This window comes from Urocampus carinirostris, chromosome 3, assembly GCF_059441175.1.
Source record: "Urocampus carinirostris isolate Australia breed hairy pipefish chromosome 3, RoL_Ucar_1.0, whole genome shotgun sequence".
Taxonomy (NCBI): Eukaryota; Metazoa; Chordata; class Actinopteri; order Syngnathiformes; family Syngnathidae; genus Urocampus; species Urocampus carinirostris.
In genome coordinates this window covers 18,189,447-18,195,772 of record NC_142351.1, presented here as the reverse complement: position 1 = coordinate 18,195,772, position 6,326 = coordinate 18,189,447, and the positions used below count along the sequence as shown (strand labels likewise).

Here is a 6,326-nt window from a genome sequence, read left to right as displayed (position 1 = left end):
CCAGTCTGCAGGTTACGTCGGTGCTCTTTGGGGGGTCCCTGGTGCTGGCAGGCACCGTGTTGGACACCCCTGCAGTGGATTGAATTGAATAGTCATCATTGTCATTGATATCAATGTATGCAACGATATTAGACAGGATAAACATGTAATAAAGACTTTAGAAAGAAAAAAAAGGATAAAAGGAAGAAACATACATATTATATATAAAATATTTACAACATTGTGCTTATAGACTGGCCTAAGTAATAATAATAATCAATGTTTGTGAATGAAAAGGAATAGTGAATTGTAACAATGCAATGAAAAAAGTGCAACAACATTTGGCAGCATCAAAAACCCATATTAAGTCACAAGGTATACATTTTCAGTTTTGTAAAATAACATTTAAAAACCAGAATAAGATCCGTGTTTTTGCAGCGAAGACGTAGCTAGGTTAACTGATAGCTTGTGTGGTAGCCAAATTGTGAATGCCAGCATTTGCCATTTTCATTGTGGTGAACTAATTAGGAGACATGCTACACAACCAGTTGATGCTCTTTATTGGTATTGGCATCTTTTATAAACTTCAGTAAACGTGATGACTGTTTGCTTTCATATTGCATGCTACAATCATGACATTTTTTGCTATTTACTTCAACACGCTTCCTCCATTGTTTCCATGATAAGAATGTTACAGTGGTTTGGGTGTTGGTCGGTCACTGCATTGTGACACTCATGTGACGCAAGAAAATGTTTGAAACTCGGCTTTGCGCAATTGTATCGAAGAGAAACTGTCGGCAATTTTTCAAGCATTTATGATGTCATGCGTGTGATGAACGGCCTGATGTGCAGCCTTTGGAGGAATGTGTTTCAGATGACTTTCGCCCGGTGCTCGGCCGCCATTAAGCGATGAGTCACGGCCCTCGCGGCCCTAATTCACACTGCTCTTTTGTTATCAAGGAAACTCCTCTTGCGTTACTCTCCGTAATAGGTGGATCATTTTCAATTGTGCATCAGTGTAATTGCACAGGGAATGACAGAAGAAAGTGACGCCATTGCCTCAGTCTCTTAACACACTCCCTTGCTTTATGACCGATCATGTGGGAGGGAGCTTGAGTGGAACAAGTTTGGGGATGGTTTCAAAACCAATAGGGCTTCATGTCATCATAGAGTAAGTATTCCTCACTGGGATTTGACACCACAACCAAAATGCTGGAGTCTTATTTGTTTGTTTTGAGGGAAAAGAAATGCTCCATGAAGCTTCTCAAGGTCAAATACTCATTCATTTGAAACCCATTAATTGATGTATTACATATGAGAAAAGTGTAATATGGTATGATGAATCATTTTGAAATCTCATCTCATCTCATTAGCTGCACTCTTATTCTCAGTAGGGTCGCGGGGGTGCTGGAGGCCAACCCAGCAATCATCGGGCAGTGGGCAGGGGACACCCTGAACTGGTTGCCAGCCAATCGCAGGGCACACAGGGACAGACAACTCGCTCGCACATTCACACACCTAGCATAATATTTATTATTCTAGTCAGTGGCATCCATCTTGCCTGGGTTATTTAAAATGATATAAATAATTCGGTTGGAGAGTTAAATGTCACCAGATATACTCTGCATTTTATTTATATTTTGTTTTCCCTTTTGATTTTCTTTTTTTATTTTCTTTCTTTGTTCTGATTGTATTATTTTTTTTCTTAGTTGTTGTTGTTGACATGACATTTTTGTTTAACAAGTTAGTTCAATGCCAAACACCACAAATTCTCGAAACAAGTGATTTTGTCAAGACCAGCACAAAGGGTAGACCCAATCGTGTAACGTTAACCTCAAGTTTATTGGGATAAAGAGGAAAAGCAGCGCCCGCGATCAGGTGCTCGCTGAATGCGGGAAACAAGCCACTCACAGAATCGGAACGTGTTCAGAATGCGGAAGTGGATTTTCCGGAGCGGGAGATCGTGGTGTCGAAGATGGAAGGAAACAGGTCGATAGCAGAGACAGTAGAGCAAAACGTAGTCGGGTTTAAAAGCAGGTCGTAAGCCGGGACGGGAGAGCAAAACATGTTTGGGGTCAAAAAACAGGTCATAGCCGGAGACAAACGGGGAAATCAGGAACGGACGGGTGGAAAACGGGTGCAAAAAGCGGGACCGACGGGAGTCAGAGTCAAAGTCAAAGTGCTTGCCTTGTAGATAGAGGTTCGCTGACGGACTGACAACAGGCGAGAGAAAGGACTGAGCTTAAGTAGGACGGGGAACCAATCAGGAAGCCCGCAGCGGGCACAGGTGAAATTAATCAGTCATCATGACAAATTTTTGTTTCTTTTTTAGAGCTATTTGTTTCTCATTATGTCAGTACTTCTATATATACATAGATGTGATTTTTTATAAAAAGAAATGTATACAGCATTATAGTTTATTAGAATTTTATTAGAATATATGGTCAAATCTGAGCTACATTTAAACGACAAATGTATTTTTGTGACCTGATTAGGTTGTACTATGCTTCTCTCTACAGAAAACAAATGTAAGCATTGCTCCAACTTACCTTTATTTTGAATGGATGAGTCAAGCCTTTACATGACATGATGCCCATCAGTACGATCGTTACTTATCACTGAAAAACAACAAAGGAAAAGAAGATTGTATCATACAAAAACAATTAATCATAATTCTTGTTCCGTGGGATTCTGAAAATAATCCTGTTGCACTGTAATTCTCATGCGATGTCTTTTTTCCCCTGCTTTTTTCAATCAAAATAATTTTTAAGTTTTATTTTTATTTTCATCATTGTCCCCCTAGTACCAACACATTTTGTTCACAGGTTTAATTGGGTTTGAGATATGTCCTGAAACGTTGTTTTTCCTATAAAATGTTTTCTTTGGATGTCATTTTTTTCCCTCCGGTTTGTTTGTGTGTTTGTGGCTTAATTGATTGATGATATTCTATCATCCGAAGGTTCGAGAGAGTTCTCCATTCAGGCCCCTGTGCTGTGGAACGCTCTTCCCCTCGAGATTCGATCTGCAACCTCAGTGGAAATGTTTAAATCTAAGCTTTAAACACACTTCTATTCTATAGCATATGAATAACCTATATTTTATGTTGACAATATCTGTGTATTAATTGCCCTCATGTAGGTTTTGGATTGGGGGATGGTGTCATAATAGTCTGTAGTTTGCAATAGTCTTTGATCTGTGCAGCCCTTTGAGACTCTTTGTGATTAAGGGCTATACAAATAAACATGACTTGACTTGACTTGTCCTCCATTTGCTGTACCAGTGTGCAGGATAATTATATCAAACCAGTGTGAAAGAAAAAATGACTGAATCTTCATCTATATTGGTTGTTGTTTTGCAGTTGCTGTAATAAAATAAGGAAATCATACCCAGAACGGATTTTGACCTAAAAAGAAAAAGAATGCTCTAGTTACATATCTTTGAAGAAACCACATTCAAAGCCTCTGATGAAGCCCTTTCCTTGTAAAACTATTCTTGAAAAAAAAAAAACAAGACTCAAGTATGTTTGCCAAAGTCAGCAAAGTTTCATTGGAGAGTGTGGTGATTGACTATTGCACAGCTGGTTGTATGCAGAGCACAATGGAGCCTACAAGGGTGTGGCAGCAGATCTTCTACTATCTCCCTCTTTTTGAGGAGACAGTTGGAAAGAAAGGGGTTGGGGGTGGGCTCAACAAACCGGACAAGAACAAAGAAGTCAGCTGCTCCTGACAAGTCAGGATGTAAAAACACATGGCCCCTTTACATACATCCTTTTTTTAAACTTTGTTGTTGGTACTTTTTTGTAGCTTTTTGTTTACTAACAGTACAGAAAACACCAAGCATTAATCAACCAAAGGAAACAATAAACTAAACAAAAAACAGCAGTACAATACAGTGATACAATACTTAAATATGTTCCTAAAGGGGGTAGGCTGAAGCCGAAGCTTTTAAGTGCCTGGCTCTATTCCCTTTTTTTCGTTATAGGCAATGTCAGAGTGGCTAATCGGGACATTTCTTGAAGGGCTGGCTGATGTCAAGGTGGAGTTTGGGCTGGCTTGATGAGAAAAAAAACTTCAACATATATCCTTCACTTGCACTATCTTACCTTAATCGTGCATTCATTCTCTAATCAAGTATTTGGCCACATTCAGTGCAACAAATAAGGTTAGTTTTACCGACTGAGGGATTTCCCCCCTCTCAAATATGAAGTTCGTTTGCCCTACCACTACTCAACTGTAGCTGTCAAATGAACACAAAACTGCTTAAATTATATGGAGCAGGGAGGGCAGAAAGGTGCTAGGTGGAGATGAAAAAGCCAGGAACGGAAAAAGAAACGTACAAAAGAAGGACGGTTATCAGTCATTTCACTCATCTTGCACTTTTTGCCTTTCATCTGTGTGAACCCGGTGTGCTGTAAAGGTAGCTCCTCACATTTAAATTGGCCACAGTGATGGGAATTCCGTCTGCTTTTCGAGAAGCTGCTCTTTCGGCTCGGCTCACTAAAAAAGAGCGAGTATTTCACCTCCCAAAAGTCTTTTTGGAGAGTTTTTGTTGCTTCTATCTATGTATTAAAAAATATGTATCATTATGCACAAAATTACTTTTGGGGCGGCAATTAAAGCTAAAAAAACCACAACAATTAAAAATTAAACAGAAGAAAAAATAGAATAAAGGCAAAAAGAGAAAAAAGACGAAACAATAATAAAGGAAGAAAGAAATAAGTAAAAAGCTATAAGACTCACAGGAATACAAGGAAAATGAAAAAAGGGAAGGGAAAACAGGGGAAAAAAATAAGAAAATGAGGTAAAATTCTAGAAAAAATAAGAAAAAAGCTTAGGGAAAAAGGAAAAAACAAGAATAGAAAAGCAGGTCCTCTCACAATATAACTTCCTCATAGTTGCCTATCATGTCATTCGGCTGACATACAAGTTCCTGTTGCCCCTTTCCTGTACCCAGATTGCACGCAAGAGAAGCCTCTCAGCTATATTCGGGCAGTGGGCAAGGGACACCCTCCACTGGTTGCCAGCCAATCGCAGGGCGCACAGACAGACAACTCACTCACACCTAGGGACAATTTGGACCGGCCAATTAGCCTGACATGCATGTTTTTGGAATGTTGGAGGAAACTGGAGTGCCCGGAGAAAAACCCACGCAAGCACGGGGAGAACATGCAAACTCGATCTTATGACCCCAGAACTGTGCCACTCAGCCGCCATGCTGCCCTCATTGCTGTTCCTTTCATTCAATTTTTTCCTCCATTGCTTAGTAGGCCGACTTTGGGTATAAAACTCCCGGCCTGTAAGACAGACGTATTCAAAACCAAAAACAAGAAAAGAGAACCTTACCCCGCAAAGGAAAATTAAATGATTTTGCAAATACTTTTTGTGACTAGATCATTTATTTTTCAGTAGCAAAGGTAAAAAAAACTGATGAAGTTAGATAAAAAGACACAAAAGCTTGTCTGTTTACTTTCCACGATGACCTTTTGCACGATTACATTCGGTTGAGGTAATTAGGGCATTTTAGACAAAATGTGTCAGAAGGCCTTTCATATGGAGATAAAGAAAACAACTTCTACTAAAAATAAAAAAAATAAACAATATTCAAAATGCACTTCGTCTAGATTTTACAGACAAATTGTCATGTTTTAAAAAACAAATCGCATTTAATGAGTTCTTAATGACTTTAATCGCTTACAACATATTTAGACTCATCATCACTTTTAGCATCATCATCATTACTAAAACCCATGGGTAAGCAAACTATGGCCCGTGGGCCAGGTGCGGCCTATCAGGCTTTTTAATCCGGCCTGCCAAACGAACAAAATAAAAATATAATGATAACATATACCACTGTTTTTCAACCTTTTATGAGCCAGGGCATGTTTTTTACATTGGAATGATTTTGCGGCACACCACTAACCAAAAATGTTACAAAATGACACTGAACAGTATGTTTGATTACAATATAATTTATAATACCCCCAGTTTTAGAGCACAGACACTTGACAATGACATAATATTTGCAGAAAATGATTCATAAATGTTTTATAAATTCTAATTTTTAATAAGTGACACTGGATAATTTCTCATGGCACACCTGACAATCTCTCACGGGACACTAGTGTGTCGCGGCACCGTGGTTGAAAATCACTGACATATACAGTAATAAAGAAAATACTCTTAATGAAAATTGTTATTTTGGTGGCACTCTTGTCCCCAGTGTCCCTTGATGCTAGGTCCTTAGCTTGGCCTTTGATTTTTGCATTTCGGAGATGGAATAAGAGCTTGCTCTGTCCACTCCACGCATCGGCCCGGTATTGCAGTACCTCCGGGAACGGTGCAATCGCA

At 39.2% G+C, this 6,326-nt stretch overlaps 1 pseudogene; it reads left to right on the top strand.

The window, feature by feature from the left end:
* Window positions 1–6,171: 6,171 nt before the first annotated feature.
* On the top strand, window positions 6,172–6,326 carry LOC148368984 (U2 spliceosomal RNA; annotated as a pseudogene).